The following is a 14,462-nucleotide window of genomic DNA, read 5'->3' on the forward strand; positions in this document are numbered from 1 at the left end:
CAGTAGCTAAATGTTTACTGCAATTATGAGCTCTGTGACACTGAAAGGGTCTCAAGTTAATCACTTCTGGAGTATGAGAAGTGGTTTCTCTCTCAGTTCCTGTAAAGAAATAAATGAAGCTGCTCGGCACATAAATCTGTAACTAATTATTAATAAAAGAATATTTCTATTCATAAAACACACAAATTCAAAGGTATGAGTGCAATAACACAATTATTACTCTTAAATACAATATGGTAAATAATAGTTGGAAAAAAGAATATATAACTGAGATCTCTCTGCAGAACTGACATTTATAAATGCCATTATTTTCATATATTTATCTCTTTCTATACTGTTAGTAGACTAAACTTTATTAAAGAGCATAATTATAAATTTTGCATGCTGCCCCACTTCCCATCAGTCTACATATTCAGGAGAAGGTGAAGGATAAGGGAAAGACTTCATGGATGAGTGGAAACAAGGGCTTCTTTGAAAGTTTGGGGTGATAAATGGAGCCAAATGCATGTAAAAAGAAGAAGAAGCCAGTGAGCGTAATGCTATGACCGGACCGCGCTCCCTCTCAAGCAGCAAAGGAACAACAAACTTTTCCTCAGCTAGTTAATTGTGAAAGCATTGGACCACGCGTGTCTCTCTCTTTCTCATTAATCCGTTTCTTAATTACAGAGCAGAAGTAAAATGCAGAACCGCTTCTGCCCGGAATTCTCCTAATGAGCCTCCTCCCTTTCTTTCGCCTCCTTCCCGTCTTCTCGCTTCTCTCCCCTGTCTCTGTTTCTCACTGCACCTGTGCGTGTTTCATGCAAGCGCCAAACAAATTCCAGGCACACTGAAATGCTAATTGCATGTATTTTTATCCGATTGGTTGATGAATAAACATATTCATTTCATTTCATCTCTATAAAGAAAGATCTGGGAGGCGATCTGGCCATGTTTCATTTTGACTCAAGGCCAAATTAGAGTCACACCTTAGTGTTAGTGATTGCATATATGAACTTTTTTTTGGGCTCTGTTTGATGCGCACACATGTCCATGCATATGTCTTTATCAGTGAGTTTATATGTCAAAACAGGTTTCTCTTTTTTGTATCAAGGTTCTCCGTTTTTTTTCTCGATGTTCATTTTCATAATCGCTGAATCAGAATTTGCATGAATACTATGCAGCCGGTAGTTCTCTTTGCGCACGCTATTGTTTGTATCATATTTGAACTCTGTCCTCTTCCATTTATCTTTCTTCACAGGGTCTCCATCAGTCACCTTCTTTGCCTTTCTTTTGTCTCTGCAATGTAAATATTAAATAATAACTCAAGCGCTGCTCATTTGGGTTTAAAAATAGCATTCCTGCACAGAAAATGTTCTTTCTTGTGTTAGAAAAATGCTAATTTACCTGCCATAAGCGCGTTTGAGTTAGACTTTTTAGTCTTTTCAGCACGTCTGGCTTTTGTTTGGCATCAACAGACTAAACAGACGTTCTGTTCTGTGATTATAGATTTGCTGCGTCAATATGCATCATACAATTCATTTGGTCTAATGAACACACAGCTCAATTGATGATGATTAGTGTGTAAGCCTGTGTGTTCCCCGATCATGGAGATAATACATAATGGAGATTGATTACTGCGGCGCTGATCAAGGCAGCTGATCTGATGCGTTAGTGTGTGCCTGTCAAGGCGTGGTTGAAAACGCTTTATTGAGAGTTGTTTACATGTCAGAGGCTTGCGACTCTTGGCTCAGCGTACATGTTTAATAGCGGGCTGTTCTGCCCTGTTTGGTAAGTCACTGACTTTCAGAAAAGTAGCAGGCAGGGGGGAAAAAATATAAAACCCCGATTGTCATTTTTGCCTCGAATCTGTCTGAACAGGAAATGAAGCGAGCGGTGATTGCAAATAACACAGACACTCACGTACAACATCATGTGGTCATCAGGATGACAGGAGGAGTAACGAGACTCGGGACCACAACAGGGGAAGGCCAATGCATTCACAGACACACAAAGTCTTGTTTCCATGACTACAGAGGACTGTACATTGACTTTCTTTCATTTCCAGGGACTGATAAAATTAACTGGGCTTACATTAAGTCTTAAGCATCCACCCTAATAGTTACACCATTTGCACCATCCAGACATAAGCCTTCATCTGTGCCCCAGTGTACCTCTTAGCCTAGTCTGGAGTAGTGATAAAGTCCAAGTCTTAGACTTTTCAATGAGAAACACTTGAACACTTGAACAGCACGGCTTGTAACACTGGAGGCAAATGCTGACCTTACAATGAGCATGATTTTAGACGGCTTAGAGTTATTAGAAAAAGAATAAAGCTGCTGGAGGAAATTGAGAGGTTAAAAGCAGGTGAATCACATTGGTGTATTATGACATCTTCGGGGGAAGACACCTGCAGGTTTAATGGATTTTTATCAGAGAAATATCTTTGGTTCCGCTGCTCTGGAGGTCTTTTAATTTTCCCATCACTTTCCGAGCGAAGGCCGCTTGAGTCAGAGCGATGATTTATTTATTTTGGCTTGTCGATTGTTTCTTCTTGTTTGTTATCAAGTCAAACTGTGTGATCTTGTACCGACTATACGGCTCTAATATATTCTTGTTGCAATGAAAAGTCCTTTTCGATTCTTCTGATTCTCCATAGTTGCTGGTATTCAAAAATAACAAACAAAAAGCATGATTAAGAATGTATGCCAGCAACACACATTGTTAGGCAACAGCCACAATTGGGACATTCAGAACAATGTAGCAAGAACAAACTGCTAAGAAAGGTTGACTCTAACCTCAGTGGTAACTACTTACTCACCTGTAAACTGAATGGTTTCTATTATGACATGTCCTCATAATATGCCCCGACACACACACACACACACACACGCACACACACACACACACACACACAGATATAGATTTTGTAAGGTGCTGACAAACACAAGATAAAAACTCCTATTTCCAGATAACCCAGATGTCTCAGATCTGGCACCATACAGTAAGTGTTATGACAGAGTCTGCATGAGTGTGTGTATGTGTGTGCTCGTGTGAGCTCCTTGGTTCGTGTCAGAGATAACGTCAAACACAGAGACGACACAACATCAGAGGCTTGTGTGTATGTACATGCATCAGTGTATCAGCGCATCCATGAGTTTGTGTGTGTGTGTTTACTGTACATGCTGTGATGTGTGCATATGCTTCTCCGTGTGAGTGTGTGTCGCATTAAAGGCCTTCTCCCCTTATCTCTCTATGAGGATTAGAGTGCATAAGCTAAGCCTGAGGGCTCTGATTCCTCATATCAAACGCTATCAACAACCGCTGGACGCCAGCACTGAGCTCTCTATTAAAGAGCCTCTCATATCCAACAGACAGCCATCTAGCCAAGGTAATGGGACATAGATAGCTCAGTGATTTGATGCCGCTAAAATGGGATTATACAGCCCCCCTTGAGAAAAAGTGGGGAAAAACAAATATTGCTCATATGTAGTTTGTGATAATTTCTAATATCGACTAGCAACATCTGGTTGTAATGGAATACAGTGGATGGATTTAGGGCATTGGTCACAGCTGGTGAAAAAATGGAACCGGTCACAAAATAATAGGTGTTAAACAGCAGCACTGCGTACTTTGTGGACTGGGTTTGCAGAAATACAATACATCGTATGAGAAAGGCTGTAAAAGACGAGGCAATACAATCTATTGCAGTCTTCTCTGTAGAGCATCTATGTGAGCTCTGGTCCCAGTTCAACTATGGTCTGTCTGCAATACCATACTACTGAGTTGTTATTCAGAGACAGAGAGAAGCTAGAGGGATGAAATGACTTGTATTCAGGAGAGGCTAAGTTGTGATCCCTATCACCTCCCGCTGGGACCAAAGTGATCTTGACATGACTGTGATGCAGAGGGTTCCTCCTTAACGTAATACTGCCTTCCAGCCAGACCCAGGGCATTTAGTGCTCAAGGCAGAGACGCTGATTTAGGTTCAGATAGCCTTTTGCCACCGCGCACACCTCCAGCCTGCCTCTTTACTGACCAGTCGTGCGTCAAAACACACAGTAATGCCCTGCATTGACAAAGTGAGCCAAAAAAGGGAATAGAAAATGAGGGAAAGAAGGAAGCGAGCTTTCACCACTGGATTTAAATCCCCAGGGGTAAAAGATGTTTTGTAAAGCTGCCTTGGCCGTAAGCGGAGACTGACAAAATAGATAAACCCACTCCTGTCTGGGGTGCAATCCTGCCCGGTGAATATTTTAGTATAGCTGTAAAATGTTGGCTAGCTTCTTTTCATGTTCTCTTTTTGGAATCTTTTCATAGGACGAGCACAATACTCAGAGTGAATGACACATTTGGTGCCACTCTTAAAGCCAAAACACACAAAAAAAGAAAATTTAAAAAAGAGCGTATGATGTGACTACAACGCTAATACAGAGTAAGTAAATTAAAACACTGAACCTGGTTTACTGGAGCAAAAACAACAGTCGGTGGATTATTTTTGAAATAAAATTTCATTCGGTAAATCTGGATGCCGTTTACATGTGCTCTAAACTGTGCACTCTATGGTCCATTCACAGCATTACCCAATAAGGTTTCAATGTGAAGATTATAGAGTTATATTTCAGCAGACAAATGTTTAACTAAAATAAAACAAAGGCACAATGCATCCTGCCTGGAAATATAAAAGGATGCCTTTGATGCCACTCTTCCCGCACAGATATTTCAGCTTAGCGTGAGTGGCCATTAATGGGGAGCTGAATGTGTTTTTCTGTCTGTATTATGATTCTCTTGGGAAGTGCAGGTCCGGTGATAAATGAACGGCCGCCTGGGAAATATTCGAGCTGATGGGAGCCATTTTGGCTCCAATTGTTCTCAATAAAAGGCAGGTCAATGTGGCTCCCCTCCCTCTTGTCGCACCCCACATGTCTCATTAAAAAGGCCTCGGTGAATGGTGCAGGGGAACATCATTAGCTCAGAGATGAAAGAGAGGCCATAGTGCCCTGAGAGGAATGCAATGATGTGCCACTTAGAATGATGCTCATAGGAAATGAAACACACTAGATGTATTTTTAGTGACAGTCCTGTGTTTGCTATGTGCACGTGTGACTTAACGACTGATATGTTTGAGGAAGATTTTGCCAAGAGTCATTGTTTTTTGTCCTGTCAGTGTTCCGAGCAAGTTTTGCTCCAGGAGTCTATATGGTGACGCTTCTCCAATCAGAAGCGCACAAATACTTCGGTGCACTGTGCATCGCAATTCAGCCTGTTGAAGTCTTTGTTTACGAGCTTCAACGCAACCGAGATTCTTTCCATCACCTACGTGTCAGCAGTGGTGAATTGTTTTTCCTCCACAGCCCCTCTCTATCTGCTGTGGGTGGAGATTGGAGTCCTGACCCAACGTCTTGAGACCAGTCTCTATCTCATGCTGGCATCTGACAGCCAATAATGAAAGCATTTGAGGTCTTCATCTGAGACCTCTCTCCCTTCCTCTCCCGAGCCTTGTTTTTTTTTCCCTTTCAGTTTCATCTACGTCCATTTGGCTCACTGTAGCCCGACATCCTGTGTCTGTCTATCAGTCTCACGGACTCTTAACTGCATCCTTGGCAATGGACTGGTCTATCTTGCTTAAGTGTTGGCTATCAAAAAGACTGCTGCTGTGTGGTAGAGAAGTGATGTACTGTGGTATCAGTGCCAGAGCTTGCTCTGCTCTACAGTATAAACTCTTTGAGGTCCAAAAAAAAGTGACAAATACAAATAATGTGAAAAAATGCCTTTTATATAATATACTAATATATTTTCAATATGCATTTTTCTTTGATTGTGTGCAGTTGACAAATGAGGAGAGACGTTTAAGGATTAAGGATGGTAGGTAGGTTGCCGACACCATGATGGTTGGAATGATAAGCTGTATCCATAAACTGTTCAACGGCATCAGAGACATGTACCTGCTGAGCAGTGCTGAGTAACAGATTATAAAAGCATTTCACCCACCAAAACTGAAGCACAAACTTCTTAGACTGGATGTATACCAAGCAACACAGCAAGTCATACTATTTGTGATGAAATTACATTAAAAGGCACCAATAGCACAAACATAGTGAGGAGGTTCAGTTCAGTGACCTAAACGAAGGGGAGACCAAGCAGGCAGTGAACAGCTCCTATTCTACAGGTCAGTCAAAGCCCTTAACTTTAAGTTCTATCAGTATCCAAAGAGATGAGATATAAAAATATACTGACCTTGCAGTTTTTTTTTAATGGAGGAAGTAACTTGAGTGATCAACATAGTTTTTGCTACCAGGTTGTAAATGGGCTTTTCATGTTGTAAAGCTGCTCTGTGGAGGTTCCTGGAGTGGCCAGTTGAGGCCGTTCCAGGAACTTCTTCTGCTTTGACCTAATCTTTCAGCTAGTTGTAATGTAACAGAGCTAATAAAATCTATATGCAGAAGCTGCATGGTTCGAGAATCAATCTTTCCCTATGTATATATATCTGCCTTTTTCATCCAGCATGCTGGTGGCTTTATCTGATTGTGCTCTGCTCCCTCTCCCCAGAAACCTGCAGTTAATATATAACACATTGCAGAGAATAATCCCTGCAGTGCCTATATTGTAGTCTAATCATACTGAAGGAGACAGGATAGAACTGGCAAAAGACAGATCACCTGGCAAGCCGAATCCCATTTGGTCTCTATTATAAATGCTGCACCTGTCTACACTACAAAGAGCTTCCATTTATGTCAAGAATAAGAGCCGCTTGGTCACTCTGGACACCATTTAAGGCATCAAAACATACAAATGTATCTTTAAGTGCATGGAATTTGACCAGTTTTGAGCTATCTTGTGGTGTTAAAAGCCAATTGACTGATTAACTTAAGCTTTGATTGGGCAGTTGATGCATTATTTATTTAAAGGCTTTATTCAGTTGTCATTTCTGATTGGACAATTAAAGCATTAAGTCTATTTTTTGCATAATAGACTGCTTTCTTCTGTAATTGCTAGGATGCTTGTGAATTGCCAGATATGATTGGAAAAGCCTAAACTGGAGAAACTAGCAACTTTCCTTTTCATTTTTACAAAGTTAGTGACTAACCAGTGAACTGTGGAGCATTTAGAGAGACAGATTTTTTTCCAGGTGATATTACAACCAATCAAGTGTCCCTCTGGGAATTTAAAACTAGCTACTGCTTAGATACTGTAAAAAAAGGCAATCTATAAAGAAATCTGCCCTCAGATGCTTTCAGGTTGACCACATGCTGATGCCCTGCTAATGGGACATTTAAATAAGGTCTTTTTAAATGTTTTGTGGTCAGGCTCTGGTCTTTCAGCCATGTTCCCTTGGCTACATTTCAGAACACCTCTGTGGCAGCTTTAGTCCCAAATGTGGCGAGCTCTCATGTTTTTCTTATGTAATGAGCTCCCTCCCAACACCACCACAGCTGAAATGCAATTATCATTTGGCTGACACCAAAATGCGTTTTCTCGCCTGTGGCCTCTCACGATGCTATTTAGAATTTCTCAACTTTAGGCAAGCAAGGAGAAGAAAAAAAAGGCCATCTTTCTTTCTCTCCCGCCGTCCTACTTTTTGAGGGTGAGCCGGAAAGGAAGAGAGGAAGAGCTATACGAGAAAGGAGGAGGTTAGAGAGGAAGAGGAGAAGGAGAGAAAAGGAGGGAGAGGGGAAAAAAAAGAGAAGTGAGGGAGAGTTTCTGGGAGGATGTGATAATGAGGACGGTTAATTCAGTAACAGGGAGTGAGAGGGAGAGATTAGCCCGCTAGCAGGGCGATGCAGTCCACAGATTTTCTGCTCTGTATGGCTGTCAGTGAGGGCTGAGGGGCTGGGACGGGCCACCGAGCCGAGAGGAAAGGAGCGACAGTTTTTAATTAAGGCTGTGTTTGGGTAAATATGCATTTCCAGGTCAACTTATACTCAACTGGAATCAGGCTCAGAGAATTAATGGTGGAGGGAAAACTGGACGGAGGAGGAGAAGGAGAAGAAAGGAACCGATATCCTTTAAAACATGTATTTGTACATATAAACACGTGATCTTCCTAAACCTTGTACTTATTCTGCTTTCAAATATATCTGGAAGACACTGCCGTTTTACACATTCAATTACCTCTATTTGTCTTCAAAGCTAAGCTAAATGCTAAACCGAATACTGCGTTTTTTATTTTCTCTTTAGCCACAAAACCTTTCGTTTTTCTTTTTCATGTCGTCTGTCAACAGTGTGGGAAAGTTTGCCAGGGGAACCTAAACAGCCATACAAGCTGTCAAAGTGAAAATGAAATAGAAAGTGGAAGAACTGGTTGTGAGGGCCTTTTGGCAGTCTGTTATTGGACATAATGTAGGATTGACTGGATAGTTAATTACCTGAGGAGGTGCCAGACTGAGCACCGGTGTCTATCAGTGCTCACTGTATAAGCCACCGCTGAGGCTTTTAAACACTAAACCTTGTGACCTTCACCGGTGTCGGAGGGCGAAATTCTGCGTTTCACACATTCCTTTACATCCTCCACTTCATCCCTTTATCTCCGGCTCATTCCCCCTTCGCTCGTCTCTACTTATTGTCCCAGGCCTGTGCCTAAATGCAGCTCTTTCATCTTTGTTTTTATCTGTCAGATCAGTGAGGCGCTAGTCCCACTCCACACAACTCCTCAAAATATAAAGTTAGAAAGTCTCCCAAATCCGGGCAGATCAATGGATAAGGGTTGGCAGGCCTAGCTAATGGAATGCAGCTTGTGCCCTAGATTAGGATGTTTTCTTTCTTGCTTCACTGTCCTCAAACCACCATGATGCCATAAAAAAAATGTTGGTTGGTGGTGTAGCGGGAAAGGGAGCGTCAGACCGCAGGCTGGTTGCTTGCTCAGACAGACAGGCAGATGGACAGACTATCAAGCAGAGAGAGGGATTTCAAACAGTTTTACTGCTGCACATTGTAGCACATTAGTAATAACTGGTCTCTAAAAGCACAGTTTCAGAATCACATCTATTAAAAAAGTAGAAATCCCAAAGTAGATACACCTTATTAAAAACAACCAGTGTTATTCATTACTGAATTCTTTGCTTGTTGCACTAAAAAAGACAACAAAAATATAATTAGATACCTTTTGGGTTCTGCTGAGTGTTTGTTGTTCAAATGGGTTTTCTGCAAGGCAACAGTTTAGAAAGATTATCTCAAATGTATCTTGAGGTCAGATCAGTAAAAATCTCCACTTGCACCACCAATCGGCAAAAAGCAGACAAAATTACTCTAATAAGACCCAAGCTGCTCAGCAATAATCTGGAAGTACTGTGCTGGTCAGCTGTAGCAATGACTGCGTGTTTGTGTGTGAATGCACAGCAGAAAGCTGCTAAAAAGAACAAAAAGCTTGGCTGACTTTCCCTGCATATGAAACAATAACAAATGAGTGTTCAGCCAAATCTACAGAGAGACAGACGGACGCGTAATTGTCTGTAAAAAATAAATAAATAAATGAACGAACAAGACAGCCCATAGGTGGCTTCTGTTTTCAGAGCAGTAATGGGACAACAAGGTGAGGTGAGAGTTACCAAAGCCAGAGGAGAAAAGTGAGGATCCTGATGATGTAAAGGTCTGCCGCCGAGCCCACACAGGAAGAGAGCTCGGCAACTGAAACTCCAGTGGGCTTTTTTCTGATTACATTCTTTTGCTAAATGGGATTAGTGAATAGGTTAGACAGTTGGAGGCACTCAGCCACTAAAGAGCCAGTAGAAGAAATAGAAAATGTACATAAAAGATGGATATCTGTCCTCAACTCCATCTCGTTCACTTTATCTCACCGCTAATAACATTTTCAGGGCCTTGCTCCAACAATGAATGTACTATCTCATCGACTGCAGAGTGGCTCTGAAGCTGTTATTTGCATGTGTTTGTGGGACTGGGGTCTCTCAGTGTTCAAAGGGCTTCTCCGAGCTCATTGCTCTTATGACAAACTAATGCAGAATCTTTCAGAGACAGACCTGGAGTCTCCTGAGAAGTTTTGCAAAGCTAATAGCTCTTTCTCTTAAAGCAACGTCCTAAACTTTTTTCAGCTAAAGAGTCAGGGAATGACAGAGCAAAAAACTGAACCGTCCTCTGAGTGACTCTGAAGCTTTGCTGTATTAATTAAAGCTAAATTAAACTCTGGAAATCAGAAAAGAACTGCACGGACTAATGCCTCAGTGAGCAACACAGATGGGAGAAAAGAGACAGTTTCATTGTTTTATATTCAGTATTTAAGCAGCGACTGGTACAATATCCAGTATAACACATACTCACTAAACAGTTGAGTGCTGTCATTATGGTGTACACGGAGCTTCGGCATAGATTACTGCAAAAACCACATAAACTACTAAGTCAATGGTGGCCATGCTGCTAAGGAGCTAATGCACTCACTGGAAAGTGCCCTCCATGTTATTTTTCTGAAAAATCAATCAATGACAAGAAATTCTAGTGCACTCTTCAGAGATTCTAACAATTTCAATTTCAATTTCTAACTTATCAAAGGGTCTAACGAGCTGTGTGGTTGGACTGAAAGGCCTCACACTTCATGATTAATTATGATGACTTTAAAAAAAAAAATCTCAACTACCTACAAGGATACCGACTCTCAAGGAGAAACGGGGGACAAACTAGGGACAAAACTGTGTGTGAAGCACATTCTCACCAAGGTGCAAAGCCACTTGAGATTTTGATTATTGCTCCAATCAAGTAAACTGCTCTTCACTGAAGAAGCTCACATTGTTCGACATGACAGCAGAGAGCGGAGAGAAGCACGGGGAACGTAGAATAGAAATTATTTAAAGACGATAACAATGAATGGCAACAATAGACCCCTGGAAAGAATGCTGAGAGAATTTAAATACACTATAGGTAAACAGACACACTGAGAGGAAGGTTAAGATGGTTCTTAATGTAATGTTGACTATAGCTGATATTTTAGCTCGTATCAGGGAATATATTGCTTGTATAATAACCCTGCCTTAAGGGTTTTGTTTTTTTCTGTCCATTAAAGGAAATAGTATCTTGATACTCTTAACACACAAATATCAGCGACCAATTCCAAAACATACTGAAACAAAGGAACATAAAGATACTGCAAGTCAGTGACTGTTTTAACTTTGCAGCTTCCATCAGTCAGCCTGCTGTGGTTCAAATGAAATCCTGTGAGAGTAGCGAGCGTAAAAAGCTAACCAATATTTTCAAATCAATATTTCGAAATCCCAGTAATGTCATTTCCATCACTGTTATGAATAGTGAATGAATTATGCAATGAAATTGGCAAAGTACAGCTGCTGTGTTGAGGCGATATGATATAAGCTCAGCTCACGATGTTGGAATTAGTCAGCACAGCTGTCACCACTGGCTGGTGAAAATGAAACCATTATTCACAGTCGTGTGGTGCACATGGGAAAGAGTTATGGTGAACAAGATGGGAGTGGACAGAATTTATGGAAAGTGTACTTTTGACACTGATACGCTAACAGATGATTCGTTTGGTCAAGCCTCTAAAGTTTGACCCAAGCCACAATTACAAATTTGAAACCACGGTTAGTGAAAAGAAATGTCCTTGATTTGGATCAACATTAGTGGAATGAGTCATTTTTTTTCCAGTGAAAACATTGTTCAGACAATTCAGACACATTTAGGTCTTTTGCACTGATTACAGAAAGTATAGTGGGTTAATGTGATGGGAAAAATGAAACATGAGTCACAGCAGCACATAAGGAGATGAGTCTTATGTATTCAGCTCTCTATGCGCAGAAGATGCTGCAGTATGCAAACAGCATGCAAAGTGGTAAAGAAAGGAATCTGCTAATCAATTAATCCAAAGTGCAACCAGTTTGTTTGATGTCATCAAACAAACACACCAGTCCCACAAACAAATCAGTCTTTAGTGAAGGGAGATGTGTCTCACGTAGGTAATGAAGACAGTACAATGTAAAGCTTGGTTACATTTTGGTTTATATTTTGACTAAATCTCTGCTTTTTATTTAGCCACTATGTCTATTTTATTTCTTTAGACGATTTGTTATGTTCTGATCTTCAGCACAGATTTGCCTTGGATATTAATAACAGAAAGCAGTTTGTGCACTGTGGGAAAAAAATAACTAATGAGGTTATTAAAAGCACAGGAGAGAACATCCGTTTATTACACTTTAAAATAAACCCATCATAAAAGATTACTGTGTGTGACGTGTACCCCATTTACAATTTCTAATAGCTCTTTGAAACTCGAAAAATGTAGTGTCCTTCAGCGATTTAAGGACATAAGGTGCTTAAAACAAGCTATTTTGGGATATGAGTTACTGTTAAACAGTCTAACTTGTTATTTAACTCTTATGTAATGTGTTGACCTGGCTGAGGGATTTTATCACCTTCATCCAGAATCTTACGGCTGTCCTCTGTCGTTACCGATCTGGATGTCGTGATCGTCGTCAAAACGTGTGTGGTGCCTTGTTTGATAAGCGATTCAGAGTAAGCAGGGCAGAGAAGAGCTCCCCTCGCTCCTGCTATATTCAATGAGTGCAATGGTCAGCACTGTAAGCAAATATCAGCACACTGACACAGCAGAATCCTAAACGACTTCATTTACATTTCAGGCATTTAGCTAAAGCTCTCATCCAGACTGGCTTCCACTCGCTGGCTGCAGAAACTTGTACCTGTTATGGCTCAGCTAAAAGCGCCTTCTGCCTGCTCTGATTAAGACTGAACCTTTAAATGCAGCAGAAGGAATTTTAAATAAAGAGGATGCATGTTTTGATTAATTGTAGTAGATTTAGACTGTTTTTGCAACTGCATTACCTCCCAGGTGGTAATGCAGTAGAAGTAAAAATAGAGGAGTCTTCTGCTCATCGTGGCGTTCGAGTGTTTTCTATTTGAAAAACAAAAGTCTGAAGCACAAGAAATGATGTAAGAATTCTTTCAGGAGATAAATCTTTGATTTAAAAAAGAAAGAAAATGATTTTCTTGTCATGTTGTGTTGGAGCTGGAATTGACAGGCTTAGCTTTAGGGCCATGGACGGTCGATATTTTGAGTTCTATTCCAAGCAGAGGTTGCCATAATCATTTCATATTTATCTTCCCTGACCAGAAATCCAAGTAATATTCACTTCCAGATGGGGAAGAACTGAAATATTCACTTAGTGGGAGCTCATTTGTTTTCCGAGTGAATCTAAATGGCATTGATATACATTATGATAATCGCCCGCGGGGCACCATTTACATTTAAGCTCCGAGTTGGAAAGGTTACCGATTCACAACTGAATGAATTGTCATAGCTCCACCTCTCCTTAATTCCCTCCTGACCTCCCATCTCTGATTCATCTCAATCTAAAACTATCAATCAAAGTAATTAAAAAGACATCACTGAAATGCCAATGTGCTGTAATAAAGCTTATTAATGAGGCCCACGTTTCATGCAGGAGCTGTCAGGCCAGATGTTTGCTGGGGAGGGAGCAGGAGATGAGCATTTAAAAGAACTGTGATCACTAATTGAAAGGTCCTGGAGGCTTTTTGTTTTTTCATAGGCTTTTTTGTGGCGCTAACTTAAATTGAGGAAATGATTTACACGATTTAAAGCAAAGCAATGTAGAAATGAACCGACAGAGACATTCAGTAGGTGAAAGAAACACAAGTGTGGAGGTTGTCTGATGTCTGCAACACAAATTCAAGGAATTTTTCTAGGCTCGGCATGCACAGCGGCACCCCTCTGATCGGAATGTCCCTCAGAAGCAGGGTGGGCCTCGGTGATGAGACAAGCAAAATGTCACTCTGACATACTCAATCTGATCCAAATATTCGAGTCTCCCATAGGGAAGATGGAAAGAACAGTCTGCTGAAATAGAAGAAAATAAAGGTAAAGAGAGAGAGGAAGATAGAGGGTGGGGGAACTGAGAAAAAAACATGATCAAGAACGAAGTGCCCAGGGCAGGATTTGGACATTAAAAACTAAATCACTCATTTGTCTTTGGATACAGAGACAGAGTGACAGGCACTCAGGTCACCTGACCTGCCTTAGTCATCACATAAATTAGACCAGTCAGGAGACAGAACTGTGATCTCGCGACTCATCGTGAAAATGCAGCCAGCATGGATAGGTGATAAAAATGACAAGCAAAAACCCGATCATCAGTCACACTAATACTTTGCTTTCAGGCAAACAGACCATACATTAGTAGTGAAAACGCTCTGAAATATGAAGAAAACAAAGCAGAAGTTCCAATTTTTACTTCTTTAAAAATGCCTTTAATCCTGTGATTTAAATGCTGTGCTAGTCTCACGCAGCGCACTTTGCTTTATCCTGGTGAATTTTAGCTTTGCATAAAAGTGAAATCATTTCCAGTTTTAGTTTTTTTGGTCCAAGGAGAACCAGACAGAATAGCCCCAGGCCCACTGAGCTATTTTGCTCTACATTGTTTGCCAAGATGATTCTGAAGTGGTTGAGTCTGCAGTCATGAGTGATTGCCTTAAGGCGTCGTCAACAAGCAGGG

At 40.9% G+C, this 14,462-nt stretch overlaps 1 protein-coding gene across 1 annotated transcript in view; it reads right to left on the reverse strand.

Annotated features, from left to right (window-relative positions):
- nrxn2b (neurexin 2b) overlaps positions 1–14,462 on the reverse strand; it is a 643,742-nt gene that overhangs the window by 67,099 nt on the left and 562,181 nt on the right.

This window comes from Oreochromis niloticus, linkage group LG3 (assembly GCF_001858045.2).
Source record: "Oreochromis niloticus isolate F11D_XX linkage group LG3, O_niloticus_UMD_NMBU, whole genome shotgun sequence".
Lineage (NCBI taxonomy): Eukaryota > Metazoa > Chordata > Actinopteri > Cichliformes > Cichlidae > Oreochromis > Oreochromis niloticus.